This window comes from Balaenoptera borealis, assembly GCF_965194805.1.
Source record: "Balaenoptera borealis genome assembly, chromosome: 14".
NCBI lineage: Eukaryota > Metazoa > Chordata > Mammalia > Artiodactyla > Balaenopteridae > Balaenoptera > Balaenoptera borealis.
Window position 1 is genome coordinate 72,155,394 of NC_138875.1, and position 16,564 is coordinate 72,171,957.

Below are 16,564 nucleotides of genomic sequence, written 5' to 3' on the forward strand. Positions count from 1 at the left end.
GACCATGTTCTAGGCATCATGGAGACATCGTAAATACATTGTTGCTAAATGTGACCATAACCATTCATGGAAGGGACGATTATCCAGGCTTTGCCTTTGAGGAAACTGACGCTCAGCAAGGTTATGTGACTTGGTTCTCATCAGACATCTATTAAGGGGCAAGTGGGGAGTCATATCTAGGTCAGCTGGACTCCAAGACCTGCTCTCCTTCCCCAGCCTGTGTTGAATTATAAGAACTGGCTTCCTTCTCAGCAGGTGCTTATGAGTATCATCCTTGGACCAAAATTTTTGTTTGAGAACCAGACCCTCGTTCAGTTTAAAAAACTCATCAGACCTCATGGGTGGGCTCTGTTGTATACATATCCCAGGATTGGAGCCCACCGAAACTACTGAAACAGAATCCCTGGGGTTAGAGGAAGTGATGGGGAGTCCAGGAATCTGATTTTTAATAAGAACCTAGGTGATTTCTGTGATCAGGCTAATCTGGAAAACAGTAATGGAATTCATGCATCCATCTATCCACCCATTTCCTCATCTTTAAAGTGGGGGTAATACCAGTACCCAGCTTATATGGTTGTTGTAAGGATTAAATAAGGGCATATTAGGAAATGATTAGAACATTGCCTACCAAGTAAGTTGCAAGAGGTGATTAAGACTTGGGCACCTCCCGTGACTGGTAATTAGGGACATAGCAGAAACAAACAGACAAGGCCTTGCCTTCCTGGTGCTGACCATGTAGTTGGAATGAGCACAGATTTTGGCATCAGATAAAACTGGATTAAACTCCCGCCTTTGCCACTCACACTCAGGTGTGCACATGACCAAGCTACTGAACTTCTCTGGATCCGTTTGCTCCAATGTGAGGGTAATAAAATTAACAACAAAAGCAGTATTTTAGCTTTGTTGTTGTTTGTATCAACTAGAAGAGATTGAGGCTCAGAGAGGCAAAGCAACTTTCCTAAGGTCACACAGCTAGTGAGTGTCAGAGCTGGGATTTGGATTCACATCTTTTAGACTCTGAGGATGGAATGTTCACCTGCCACGTGTTGTGGCTTCCCACAGAGAGAGGGGTGTCTATAAAACTCACAGGGAATGGGTGGATAGGATAACAGACCTGGTGAAGGCTTCATCCAACATACCCGCACACTGAAGCACATTATACCGAGACCCTGTGGGAACTCCCCTGTGACAAAACGATGTCCAGACTTACCTAGTTTCCACTGACTTCACACAGAGCCAGCCTTCCCAGGTTCTCCTGCAACACAGGCATTTGGAGAGCTCCTTGGAAAGATTTTGACTTCTCTAATCTCACCAGGCACAAGGAAGGTTTGGGAGACATGAAAGGCAGCAGTTATTTATTTCATGAATAGATAACGGCAAGCCATTTAGAGGGAGCAGTGGCAGGAAGATGAAAAAGCTATTAATACAGTTGGAAGCTCATTTCTTTCGGAGTGGTCAGCAGCTGCCGGAGAGGACAAAAACTAGAAAATACTGCAGTGGGTGCTCCTGACAACACAAATTATTCAGGAGATATTAAAGTACATTGTTCACCTTAGTAATAAACATTTTTTTAATGTTTATGAGATCTGTTCAAAGGCATCCTGATGGATGAAACCCAATAACATTTATAGGGGTGTGTGTGCGCGTGTGTGTGCGTGCCTATGTGTACTCGCATTTCTTTTGTTCTAGTAACCTTTGTAAATCATTTCTTTGAGCTGATGTACTCAACAGTGGCTAGGCAGGGTCTACATGATGCAACGTGAAGTCCATGCCTCTGTTCCCTGGGTAATTGTACTCTTCGTGATGTCTGCTGCGCTGCAGATGGGGCTCTGGGAAGCTGGGAGCTGATCTGAGGACTGATGGGAGTAGAAGAAAGACTCCAGTTCTGAGAAGAGAAAAATCAAGAGGAGCAGGGAGATGAGAAGGATAGACAGCGTTTCCCAGTGTGTGTTGGGAATATGTTCTCACCCAAAGAGGGGCCCGTGGGAACAGGATTTGGGGGAATCCTTGCACTTCTGACAAGAAGAGAGATTCACAACGTATAGGAAGCATCCTGTTCAAGGTTCTTGAGATTAAAGTGATCCCCTTAACAAGGCTTAATTCCACTTTTCCCAGACTCTGACCACAGCACAGCTCCTGCAAAAGCTCTAGAGCCTTAGAGAATGCTTTCAGGAATACAACTTTTACGCGATAAAACTGGGCAAATCTGTTAATCATTGTAACTAAGCCATGATGGCATCTCTACACACGACTATTAGCTCACTTATTTTGAATGAAATGACTTGTCAATTTGGTTCAGGAACTGACCAAATTAGACAATCTACTAGTTTAACAGATGTTTTTTTCCAGTTGACTTGGTTTATTGTTTGATTTAGGACTCAGGCACGCATCCAGTTTAACTGGGAGGGATGAACTTGGTTTTGACTCCATTATCCAGTTTCACAGACTGATTAGATACACCAGTTAGGGAGTCAAGTGCACCAGGGTTAAATTCTGGCACCTTCAGTTCCTAGAGGTGTGACTTTGGGAATGTTACAGAATCTCTTTATTTAAGTCTCAGTTTCCTCATCTATAGAATGGGAACAATGTTTACTGGACCTATTTTATTGGCTTGTGGAGATTAGTTGAAATAATGCAGATAAAAAGTTTGGCACAGAGCTGGCACATAGTGACTTCTTCATAAGTGTTGGTCATCATCGTCATCATGAGAAGGAAGGGGCTGGGGCTCACAGGTGAACCGTAAATCTTTCTTCCGTCCTCAGGGATGCTTGAGGAAAGTTGGACTCTTTCTGATAATGACGGAAGGAATGTATCCACTAGAGACAAATGATGCTGTTCCTGGGGTGGCTATATGCCCATCACTGATCCAATGATGTCTCGGAGCCCACTGTACTTGGTTGTTGGGTTTCCTTATTACATGACCTGTAGTTTATGGAGTGCAGCTGCTGAAGAATGAGAAACATGTGCCCCTCAGGGCACTACATCACTAGCAAGGTATTCAAGGCTCCAAGATCCTGAAGCTTCCCTATGCCGATGTGACCCACAGTCACACCAGCTCTCATGCTTTAGACCAGAATGGTGATTAGGGCATTGGACATTGGCTCTGGATGTCCAAGGCCTTTGTGATGCTGCTAGCCTAAGATGCTGCTGTGCTCCTTATTCTGTATCCCTTCTTAAGGTGAAAGAAGTCTCATGCCTGGGGAGCCTATCATGTGTCTTGTGAATTCCAATGACAATCCAAACCTGAAAGCCACTCCAGTGGTCTTGAAAGTATTAAGAGATTTGCAGTTAAAAATATCTAGACTCTGTTTGACATTGCCATTTATCCACTGGGAAACTTTAGGCAAGTTACTTAATCTCCCTGAGCCTCAGGCTCCTCTTCTGTAGAATGGGGATGAGATTGTATACTTCATAGCATTGTGATTCATTTAACGAGATAGTATATGTCAAATGCCTAGAGTAGTGCCTGGCCCCAAACTGAGTGACTGTGTGGAACGCCTGCTATCATGCCCTGCACTGGGTCTAGGCAAGGGGATTTTCCACAGACTTCTTTCCTGCTCATCAGGGACCACCTGGCTCAGGCACTAAATCCCCAGTTAGATATAAAGTTGTCCCTTGCCCAACATTTAGCTTTCTCTGGACTCTCATTAGGCGTGTCTTAATCTACAGATAGAGCATGAGTTTCATGAGGCCAGTGAAAGTCTAATTCATGTCTAATTCCCTTCCCTATTGTTTGGCAAATTGTTGCAAATGCCTACATGGTGGTATAGTTAAAATGTAGGACAGGTGTTAAGGAGCTGAAGAAGTTAAACCTGGACTGGTATGATGATGTCGCGTAGTGATGGCCAGCCTGAGTGTGGACTCTCTCCTATGTGCGGTGGGGAGCCAGAGAGGGCTTCTGAGCCGGGGAGTGGTCTGATCAGCCCCATACTATATGATAACAATGATGATGTTAGTGACATCAGTAAGGACGGTGCTGATGATGGGGAGATCTAAGCTCATCCTTTGTACCAGAAACTGTGCCAAGTCCTTTACACCCATCATGGCCTCTAGTCCTCACAAAGACCCTCTGAGCTTGGATACTGGATAATCGGCCATGTGCCGGGTGGATTGAAGGCAGAACGACTGGAGTCTTTTGAGACTTGGTATAGTCTTCACTTAAGAAAGGACAATGGAAATGGAATTGACAAGCCCCCAAGCCCACAGCACATATTTGTCAGTTTTACTGGCCAGCCAAACACCTCCCTTGTTCAGTAAAATGTTCAACCACATCAATATAATCCCTTATGTCAGAGCTGCCAAAGTAGTCATGGCTCCACTGCTCTATAGGAAGAGCCTTATTAGCTTTAAAAGGGAGGTTGTGACTCATTTGTAGCTGGGCCATAATGTCCCCAGAGAGGACATTCTACAAAGTGTCTGTTATGGGGGCTTTGCATGGTGTAATGCATGAAGTAGCTGATTTGGGGCAATTTTCTCTTGGCTGGAGGCTCTACTCTCCTAACTTGAGATTTCCTTTTCTCTTCCATGAAAACCTCTTCTGGGACTATTCTAAGACTTTCAGTTGGTCATTGACTATGTTACTTTTCTTCCACAATTCCGGTTCTAAATGCTGCCACCGTCCTCTGACTTAAGTCAGAAATCAGTGTCATCCGACCAGACCACTCTGTCCAGTCCTATCAGTCACCAGGTTTGCCAAAATGAATCCCCCAAGAGTCCTTCCATCCATCCCTTCTTTTCACCCTGACTGCCACCACCATCCAGGACACCATTATTGCTCATATAAAGGATGGCAGTGGCATCCTAGCTGGTCTCTCTGTCCCCAGGCTTGTCTCTCCATCCTGTCCTTCACACTGCAGCTAGAACGCTGTTTTGAAGATTCATATCTGCTATGCCAGTTTCTTGTTTCAAAACCCAAACCCCATGTCCTGGCATTCAGTGCTAGTCATAACCTGGCCCCTCCCTAGCTCCCTGATCTCAAGCTGCCACTCCTTGCATGCTCCAGCCATGCCACACCTTCAAGCAGGTCCCCCAAATCACCAGGCTCTCTCACACTCTTCTGGGGACTCAAGTCCTCAGCCTGACACTGCAAAGCCCCGGTAGGTGATCCTATCTCTCCTGCCTCCCGCTCCCTCTTTCATGCCCCTGTCAGCATGTGGGGCTAGTAAACCAGGGCCATATTTCCCAGGGAGCTACCTCTAGGGCCATATCTGCAGTTCTAGCTGAGATTGATGAACTTTCAAATGATGAGGTTTCTGGGGGCATTTGTTGACATATAAATCAAAATCCAATTTATGTGAAGGAAAATCCCAGCTGGTTTACATGGCAGGATTATGAAACAGTTTTTGCCTTGTGTGCAGCCTCTTGGATGATGTAAAATGATTTTACCTTCCACAAAAGAAGCTTGGCTTTTTAACTTCTGCTGGTGTTTTCCTAGGGTGACCCTGGAAACTTCCGATACAGAGTTTGCCAACTTATTCCAAGGTTGCCAACTTATGACACTGGTCTTACTGAGGGGAGGAAGGGAAGTGCAATTTATTGAGTGTCTACTGTGTGCCAGGCACACCCCTGCAGTATCCTACAGTCTCACAACAATCTGCTGGGTACTTGACATCATATTGAAAGCCTTACTCTCAACCATGTGACTATCTCTCCATTCTCTTCCTGAGAGGGTGTATTAGTCATCTGTTGCTGCAGAACAAATTACCACACACTTTGCAGCTTATAACAACTCACATTTATTATATTACTATTTCTGTGGGTCAAGACTCTGGACACAGCTTAACAGAGTTCTCTGCTTGGGGTCTTACAAGGTTGTAATGAAGTGTTGGTCAGGGTGTGGTCTCATCTGGGGCTCAACTGGGGAAGGATTTGCTTCCAAGCTCACACAGTTGTTGGCAGCAGCCCTTTACTCATGGGCTATAGAGCTGAGGATCTCTATTTATTGTTGCCTATTGGCCAGAGACACCCACCCCCAGTTCCTTCCCAACATAGCCACTTACTTCTTCCAAGTCACAGAGAGAGGGACTTCAAGCAAGAGAGATGTTACAGTCTTATATAATATGATCACAGAAGTGACATCATTTTATCATCTTTGTCATATTTATTGGTTAGAAGCCAGACCAAAGTCCTGCCCACACTCAAGGGGAGTGGGCTACACAGGGTGTAACTGGGAGGTGGGGATCATGGCCACTTCAGAGTTTGTCTGCCCCAGAAGGGTTAAGACACTCAAGGTCACACAACTAGATGTTCGTGGGGTTGAAATCTGACTTCACAGCCCACACTTTTTTTTTTTTTAATTATTTATTTATTTATTTATTTATTTATTTATTTATGGCTGTGTCGGGTCTTCGTTTCTGTGCAAGGGCTTTCTCTAGTTGTGGCAAGCGGGGGCCACTCTTCATCGCGGTGTGCGGGCCTCTCACTGTCGCGGCCTCTCTTGTTGCGGAGCACAGGCTCCAGTCGCACAGGCTCAGCAATTGTGGCTCACGGGCCTAGTCGCTCTGCGGCATGTGGGATCTTCCCAGACCAGGACTCGAACCCATGTCCCCTGCATTGGCAGGCAGACTCTCAACCACTGCGCCACCAGGGAAGCCCCACAGCCCACACTTTTAACATTATGCTGCCCCTGCAGCTGATTCCACAGTCTGTGAAATCCAAAGTAAAGCTCTTCCCGGGAGATTTATCCTGACGGCTGAAGCCTGGGTCATTTGTTCATCTCCGGAACTGCTGTGAGTTTCAGCACCCAAATCACTAAAACTGGAGTGGAAGTGAGGCAGTTCTTCAAAGGACGACTTTTTAGGGTACTAGTACCCCAAGTGGGGAAGGGATCCTGGGTGTGTTCACTCCTGCGGGACCCAGACCCCCATGGGCTGTTCTCTGATGGAGAGCACATTCTCAGATGGATCCCAAGTGACCATGATCCACTGTGGCCTTGGGGAGAAACTCACATGGCTGCTCAGAGGTTAATGCCATCGCAGGTCTCTCTCCCTATGGTCACCCTTCACAGAAGAGGCCTCTACCATCTGGCTTATTAAATGGTATTGCTGCTGTGTTTTTGTTTTTTCCACCAACATGCACAGCCTCCAATTTGATGTTTGGAGCCCTTCCAGTTCTTCAGTTCTGAACGAGACTTGTGTTAACTCGTGCAGGGCTGTCGTGTGTAGTTGTATGGGCTGTGCACTGCATAAGGATACCTGGATCATATACAAAGGCAGCACACTGAGGTCTCTTTTCCAGTGGCAGGGAACACATCCAACGTCCCTTCCCCTTCATTGTAACAATACCTCGGTTGCCTCTTGTTTTGTTTTGTTTTGTTTCAGGAGCCTCCTTCCTTCACTCTTCAGCCTTCATACCACTCACTAAGCCAGGAGAAGTCCTTTCTGCCTGAGGAAAGAGGCACCTTTTTCTGATTCACATACAGAGACTCATCTAGGCTTGCAGCAGCCTTGATGACTATTTTCAGGGTAGACAACCTTCTGCTGACCTGGGGTCGTGACATAATCTGCCCAAGCTGACTCTGAGAGCAAGCAACTCACAGTTTTTAAAACCAACCGGCAGCAGGACTTCCGTGGTGCACAGTAGTTGAGAGTCTGCCTGCCAATGCAGGGGACATGGGTTTGATCCCCAGTCCGGCAAGATCCCACATGCCACAGAGCAACTAAGCCTGTGCGCCACAACTACTGAGCCCATGTGCTGCAACTACTGAAGCCTGCGTGCGTAGAGCCCATGATCCACAACAGGAGAGGCCACCGCAATGAGAAGCCCACGCACCACAACGAAGAGTAGCCCCCGCTAGCTGCAGCTAGAGAAAGCCCACGGCAGCAACAAAGACCCAAAGCAGCAATAAATAAATAAATAAATAAAATTAAACAAAAACAAAAACAAAAAACTAACTGACAGCTGCCCAATCATGGTAGAAATTCTCCTTTCAACATGCTGCACTTAAAACTCCCAAGTCCATATGTAGTGTCACTTAGGTAAAGAATAAAAAGCTCTGGCTGTCATGTGCCTTTAAATAAACCTTAAAATTGACAGCCAAGGTTGGATCAATGCCGATGTTCAGTCATAAAGGCCGTTCTAGGGGAGAGAGTATTCAAAAGCCACATTAAAAAATATGCAATCGACACCAGCTGTGGTCCAATTAAATTCAGCTGATCTCAGGTGTTTATATAGATCACACACACACACACACACAAACACACACACACACACACACACACACACACACACACGACCCAACAAATTACTTCCTTTAAAATACAGTTTGAAAAGCACAAGATGAGATCCATCGACCATTCACATCAGAGTCACCCGAAATCCTTAATAAAAATGTAGATTCTTTCTCCCTACCCTAGACCTATGAATCCGAATATTTGAGGAGAGGGAGCCCAAGAATCTGAATTCTAGCAAGGCCCCAAGGTGGTTTCAATAGTAAGTGCCATTGAAGAGCGCTCTTATGCAAGGCTAGGCAGTATTCTAAGGGTCCTGGGTTACTGAGATACACTGCTCTTAACTCTGCAGCCAGAATAAACTGTTTAAACTGGATCATTCGAGGTTTTAGTCTCCAGGGGAAACTTCCGGAGAGGCACTCAGCAGAGTGCGTTATTTCTCCATCAGGGTCCTTTAGGTATTTTGCAAGAAAACATTCCTCCAAGCCTTTTCTCGCAACTTTTCTCCCAATTCCTGACATCTCCAAACGACTACATCAGGAGCTATAAATCAGAATCTGGGGAGCATAGAAAAGTGACACCCACCTGGGTCCCATATTTGAAATCAGTTGGTTCATCAGTTTGGACACATTTGGCCATGAGTAATAGAAAGCCTAACTGTGGTTCAAATTCTAAGCACAGTTACCACCATCATGAAGAGGCCTGAAGAGAGGTAGTTCCAAGATTTCATGCCAGGCTCCGAGCTCCCGCATGGCTCTACAATTCCCTGACCACTTGGCAGCCCCCCACCTCATGGTTGTGAGCTGGCTGCAGCAGTGCCAAACCTCATGGCCTCACACAGCAGCTTTCAAAAGATAGGAAGGAAGCAGTGGGGAGATGGTGGGGGAAGGATGCTATGTAGTTTCTGAGGTCAGTTCATGAGACACCTTTCACTTCTGCGTGGGTCTCTTGGAAATGCTCACTCTTAGATCACCCCCTCTTGGGAACCAGCTGCATGTTGCGAGAAGCCTAAGCCACATGGAGAGGTCACGTATACGCACGCCGCTAGTCATCCCCAGCTGCACCCCTAGCTGACTTCCAGGACTAGCTCCCTGCCGGTGCTAAGTCCAGCCGTCTTGGTCGGTACAGCCTAAGTGAACCTGCACATGAGTGCAGCCACCCAGTGGCCAGCTGACGCCAGGTGGAGCAGAACTGCCCAGGGGACCTACAGGACAGTGAGAGTTAATACATTGTTTTAAGCTACTATGTTTGGAGGTTATCATTATGCATCACTGGATAATAAGCAGACCACCAGGATGTTGGAACTCAGGAACATTTAGATGATGAGGGAAGCTCACCAATGTCTTGCCATCATTGGTTGAGAGCTGCTCTTGGGAGGAGATGAGAAGACAGTTATTCCCTGGCACTTCTGGTCTGTCCTGCAATGAGACAGAGCAGCCTCCATAGACAGAGGGAATCTTCACCCAAAGAGTTGCATGAGTGGACAAGCAGGAAGTCAGTCAGCCTGCTGGGTGCCCATAAATGGTAGGTGATGAGGGAGTAGGAGGGGTGGGGGGCACACCAGCATCTGTGGTACCCTGTCGAAGGAAGCAGCTACTCAGTTCTGGATATTTATAGCCATGAAGGTATATGGTTACAGAGTTATCAAATCTTGTGACCTCTCAAGAAAATCAGAAGGCTGGATCTTTATGTAAACTTTCTTGATTTTTGGAAGTGGACAACTAATTCAAATTTTAAAAACATTCTGTGCAGCCAAATCATGCAGGCCAAATCAAAACACATGTGGGTGGGGAGGATGCTGCTTGATCAGCCCAAGATGGAATGGAAAGAGCACTGAGCCCCATATCATATTTCCTAGAATGAGAAGGTGTGGCAAGACAGAAGGTGGTGGTCATGAACTTGACCTTAAAAGACAGATTTAGATGGGGGTGGCTTTCAGGCTAGGGAAGCCACATGGATAAGGGCCCAGGAGGTGGCAAGGTTTGTAGAATTGCAGGGAAAGTGACTAGTTTATAGTGGGGGCCAGTTAATATGAGGGAAAGTGGGGAAACAACATTGATGTTACATGTAGAAACTAATAGACACGCAGTACTCTAATTGGGCACATTAAATGCATATATAATTTTCACTTCTTTACTCTTAGGAGTCTGGTGGCCAGAAATAGAATGCTTATGTCTTGGCAAAAAATGTACACTGATATACACCTGAAACTAACACAACACTGTAAATCAACTATACTTCAGTTTTAAAAGTGCATTGATAACCTCAGAAAGAAAAAAAAAACTCTATATTGATTGGCATCCTGTTTACTCTTATATTGACTAGGTTAATTATTTAAATGTGATGCTTTATTTTGATCTGTATCCATAAGCAAGCAAAGTATGTTTAAATGGTATAATTGTATTGAATTTCCCACATCATACATTTCATAGCAGATGATCAGATAAAGACTGTATAACCTGCACTCAGCAAAATGACTTTGCTTAACCTAATCCATTGACTGACTGACCTTGGGCAAGTTACTTAACCTCTGTGTGCTTCTGGAGTCTCACTTGAAAAGGGAGGGATGGTGATAAAACATACTTCACGGCGTGGCTGAGATGAGTAAATGTGATGAGACTTGTAAAGCTCTTAGCACAGCGACTGATACAAGTTGTTGATCAACACCAACCCTTATTGATTGTTAGCAAATCTCACCTTTGACAACTGAAGTCTAATGAGAGCTACCAACTCGTGAATTTGCCCCATGTTTGTGCCTGATTCAGACATTCGTTACTGCTCATCCTTCCTTCTAATCCACTTCCCAGAAGATCATGTAACCTGGAAGTGGGAACTGGTTCTTCTAGTTCTCTCTAGAAGATTCCCTCAAGTCTGATTCATTTTCAGGAGGGGCTGCCAAAAGTCCCTCTTGTCTTTTTTTTTTTTTTTTAATTAATTAGTTAATTTATTTTTGGCTGCATTGGGTCTTCGTTGCTGTGCGCGGGCTTTCTCTAGTTGCGGAGAGCGGGGGCTACTCTTCATTGTGGTGCGCGGGCTTCTCATTGCGGTGGCTTCTCTTGTTGCAGAGCATGGGCTCTAGGCACGCGGGCTTCAGTAGTTGTGGCGTGCGGGCTCTAGAGTGCAGTCTCAGTAGTTGTGGCATGCGGCCTCTAGAGCGCAGGCTCAGTAGTTGTGGCGCACGGGCTTAGTTGCTCCGCGGCATGTGGGATCTTCCTGGACCAGGGCTCGAACCCATGTCCCCTGCATTGGCAGGTGGATCCTTAACCACTGCGTCACCAGGGCAGTCCCTGTCCCTCTTGTTTTAGGTTCATTCATTCACTCATTCAATCAACCACTTACTGTAAGTCAGGTCCTTTGCTAGACACAGAGATGAAAGAAATAGCCCCAGCCTCACAAAGCTCATAGGCTAGCGGCAGGGGGAGGGAAGAGAAGAACAGGCACTGGCGCTTCAGTGAGGTCTGGGCAGTGGACCGGAAGCTGAAGGACAGCAGAGGAGATCCTTCCATCTTGCTCAGCCTGAGGATCAGGGAAGGAAACTATGGCATCTAAGGAAAGTCCTTGAAAGAAGAAAGTAAATAGCTGGGCAGGAGGATAGGGAGTGGGGAGACTGTCCCAGCTCAAGAATGTCACAGAACTACAAATAGTTCAGTATCACAGGAAAGGCCTGTGTTTTGGTGGAAACAGAGAACAAGGAGAAGGGAGGGAGGAAAGTCAGCAGTGGGCGCAGGTAGACTAAGAAACCCTGTTGGGGGAAATGGGGAGCCACTGAAGGCTAGCAGGGGAGGGATGATCAGACTGGTGCTTTGGAAAGATCATAATTGCTGTTCTGGGGAGAAGGGGTCAAGCAACTAATTAAGAGATGAGTTTAAGAGCTGATATGATCGTTCAAGCCTAAACTACGGTGGTGGCAAGAAACGAATAGATTGAGATGTATGTAAGAGACATAAGCAACAGGACTTGGAGACTGAATGAAGGAGAGGAGGGGGTGGGATGTCAAGAACGACTACAGGTTTAGATAACTGGGGAAGTAATGGATGGGGCAGGGAGTGTATGTGGTAGAGATGTTTAACTCTTTGCTGGCTCTTCTTAACCAGGACACACAATTCTTCAGATTAAATTCAAGAAGCTCAATTGATCTTGCCAGCCATTCTTACTGAAGCTTTAACCAGGGTGATAATTACTCCAGGAGGCAAGTTGGGAAAATTCTCACGAGGGCATCCTCTTGAAGATACTCAATTTTTTGCACAATTTTCAAACTCAATACAACAAGATTTATTTGTCATCTGCTCTGTGTCACTTGCTGTGCCCATTGGGTTGAACCAGGAAAACATGGTTCCTGCCTTCATGGGATTTACATTCCAGCTTAGAGTTCGTGTATCTTCTCACCTAAGTGCTAAATTCTCCTGTCCTCTAGGGGTGCTGGAATAAGAATACAAATGTATCAGTTAGCTATTGCTGTATAACAAAATGCCCTCAAAACCCAGTGGCTTAAAATAGCAACAATTTATTTAGCTTAAAATTCTGCCATTGGCAATTTAGGGTGGACTCAGCTGGGTGTTTCTTTTGATCTTACCTGGATACATTCTTGCATCCACATTCAAGCTACAGGTTGGGTAGGCAGTTTTAGTGATCCTGACTGGACTCTCACATGTTTGAGATCTCAGCTGGGGTAAATGTTCTTCAATGGCTCTGATCTCTCATCTTCCCATAGGCTAGCCCAGGCTGTTCATGTGGTGGCCAGGAAAGTTTCCCAGAGAGAATGGAAGTAAGCACAGTCTCTAGAGGCCCAGGCTTAGAACTGACACAGTAATACTTCCACCATGTTCTATTGGCCAACGCTAGTCACAGGGTCCAGTGCAGATTCCAGGAGTGGGGAAGAGGCTCCACACCTTGATGGGAGAAGCAGCAGAGTCTCATTGCAAAGAGCGTGGGCACGGTGAGAGGAAGAATTGCCATAATTTTAGCAATATACTCCAAGGACTCACACACTTCTAATTCTTGCTACATGTAAAAGTAATCACAAAAGGGAGCTCTCATGAGCAGAGGACGGCAATAGATCTATTTCTTATATTTCCAAGCCAAACAGGAGACTTATTGAGACCTGCCCTTTCCCATGAGGGAATTCATTCTATCTGTTTGGGCTCCTGGGTCAGTCAGTTTTTTCCATTTTAGTTTTCTGACTGTGGCCATCCTCTCCTTTTCATCCCCCCCAGGACAATAGCCTGGGATTCTCTGCATAGATGTCAAAGAAATGAAATGTCAGCAGAGTTCACTGTGACCCTGGAGCCAGTGTTCTCCCACCTCCTCCTCACAGTTGCCTACGGCAGGGCTGGTCTGCACTATTAATAAACCTTCCCCTCAGCATTTTCTCTTGAGGGACCGTATCAGATAGGCTCCATCTATCTCCCAGGCTCACTCCCGCCAGGCTGGAGAGAAGGTCTCCTGACATGGAGATAAGAAATCCCGGACATCACTGCCATGTAGGGGAAGCTCAGGGTTCCATTTTCCTTATGAAAGGTCAAATCGCTTCTTTTGCAGTGCTTGGAAAGAAAAGAGCCAACATAATGTGCTTTTTAAATGCCAGTGGTCTTGATGTCCCTGATAAGAAGTAAATGAAGGAAGAGAATGGCTGAGAAAGAGCTGACTTCTAAGTGCCAGCAGGAGAAGTAAAACATTTTTAACAACCCATGTTAAAGGTAGTGTTTAATTCAGTCCTGGGTTAGGGAAATGCAATTATTGCTGCTTTAAAAAAAATTCCTGCCTTGTTGCATTGAATACAGGTACCAGTAATAGTTCTCCCTCAAGAGGCTTAGGAGGAAAGACAGGCCAGTCACAAACTGGCCTTATCAGCTTTTCATTTATTCTTTCATCGCACGTCTATTGAGTGGCCACTATGTGCCAGAAACTGCTGGGCATAGGGGATGCAGAAGTGGTAAATGGCACAACATTCTGTTCTTAAGGAAGTCACAGTCTAATCATAGGTCAACAGACAGTAGCTCTAGAGAGTGATGCGTGCTACCCCAGGACGTGCAAGGTGTTATGGAAGCATCTCCATGGGAACATCATCTCCTGAAGTTCTTCTCTTAAGCAGTAGAGGCTCCAGGAAATTACGGGTCAAGCCTGGCATATTCAGTACTATATCCTTGGTGCCTGGCCCTTAGTGGGGGCTCATTCCTATCTGTTGGTTGACCTAGTGGCGTGAATCCGACATTCTCACCCCGTGGTGCCATCAGTCCTTCTCCAAACTGTCCCTGCATCCTCACACCTGTGTGCTTTGACAAATACCGTCTGGAATCTTTTCTCACCTTTTTGCCCCCTAGAAAACTCTGATTCACCCATCAATACCCAGACCATATGTCATTTCTTCTGCAAAGCCTTTTCTGATCTGCTGAGTAGAACTTATCCTCTTTCCATAATTCCTCTAAGCAACTTGCTTATGTGTCAAATTTGCTCCTTATCTCAAAGGACTATTTTATTGTAATCATTTGTTTTTGACATGTTTTTGTCTCCTTCACCAGATCATGGGCTTCTTTGGAGCAGGGTCTGGATGTTAGGAATCTTTGAACCATCTGTGCCTGGCCCACAATAGCAGCTCAATGAATGTTCACTGCATGAACAAAAGGCTACATATTATGATTGGGACCACAGATCAGTGGATATCACCCAGGCGGTTGTATTTTCTAATTCATGGAAACAATGGGGTAGAATGTGGGATGCAGCAAGGAGAACTGAGATGAAGACCATCAGTTTAGCCTCCTTTCTGCTGTAATGACAGCATTTCCCGCTTTGTCTAATGTTAGGGAGAAAGAGGAGGCCAGGCTGATGTCTTAACGCCATGGCCCACATCCAGGAGCAGATCCAGATGAAACGCTGCTCTCTGCAGAGAGTGTGGGGATCTTTGATCAGTACCTGGGAAGGACTTGGGACTGCTTGAAACTGAACATTCAGATGCTGTCTTTAGCACAGACTCTCATCTCAGAAGTTTCACTTTAATCTCTGGGTTCCACGTGATGCTCAGTCAGGATGAGCTGATATAGCACAGGAGTCCTAGGGTCAATTGGGGAAGGATGACCTGGGGGCAGGTGAGGGTGGGCTTTAATTGTCTGAAGGCCTGTCATGTGGAAGAGGCAGCAGAACTGCGAACAGAGGGTGATGGTTACAAGAGAGCAGGTTAAGTCTGACACAAGAAATGTTTTCAAAAACCGAGATTCTTATACCTCTGGGATTAGATGATATTACAAAATGGTGAGCTCCCTGACACTTCTGAGTATGGCATCAGAATGGAGCGAGACTGGGGACTTCCCTGGCGGTCCAGTGGTTAGGGCTTCATGCTTCCACAGCGAGGGCACTGGTTCAATCCCTGGTTGGGGAACTAAGATCCCACAAGACTCAAAGTGTGGCAAAAAAAAAAAAAAAAAATGAAGCAAGACTGGTAATTCTATTTGTCCTGCAAGTGTGAAGAATACCTGATTATTCATCAAAATAGAAGATAAAACAACAAAACAACCCATGAGTGCGTTGGTATAACCTAGCCAATGGTCATGCTTAGTTCCTATCATCTTTAGCGGACTGTGGTCCTGCATGCTTGCCTCTGATGGCCTGTCTTTTTTCCCAGTCTTCCTTTTTTTTCATTCTCTACCCTCACACCTCTTTCAAAATTTGATTAAGATGTCCTGAGCCAGTTTGGATGAGGTTGTCTGGGTCCCAGTGTTAGGGAAAAAGAAAATTGTGTTCAGTGGTTGTTTAGGACCATGGACAGCAACATGCGTTTGCATCTGCCCCCAGCAACTGAGGTAAGGCTACATCCAAGTTATCAGGGACTGTTTGTAAGCAGTGCCATGACTGATGCGCTTGGATTCCTATGTATCCATTTACTGGATTTATTCATGCATCTTGTCGTATGGTGAGAGAGAGAGAGGAGAGAAAACACATAGTTTATCTAATGAGTTTTGATTCTCAAAAGGTCCATTGGGGGTGGGGGGGCATGAATTGGGAGACTGGGATTGGCATATATACACTAATTTGTATAAAATAGATAACTAATAAGGACCTGCTGTATAAAATTTAAAAAAAGGTTTTCTCCATCATTGAGATCCACAAGATTACCCTTTATCCACGAAATCAATCTCCTTTTACTTGAGTCAGTCTAAGGAGGTTTTCGTTCCCTGCAACCAAATGATTCTTGATAAAGATAGCATCATTGGATTAGTGATCCTCATCCAAAAAGTGACCAGTCTTGTCTTTCTGCCTTCCACAGAGCTTTGAGCATGCAAAACTCCAAGATCCAAATGCTGATAGCATGGATGAAGGACAGGGCTTGGGGCAGGTCCATGAGACATGTGTTCTGGCCACAGACAGAAATGGGCTCACTCTCTCTGCCCATTAGGTAGATGCAG

The 16,564-nt window shown here is 45.6% G+C and overlaps 1 protein-coding gene across 2 annotated transcripts in view; it reads left to right on the plus strand.

The window, feature by feature from the left end:
- Positions 1 to 16,564, plus strand: part of WSCD2 (WSC domain containing 2) — a 247,943-nt gene that overhangs the window by 27,094 nt on the left and 204,285 nt on the right. The window lies entirely within an intron of this gene.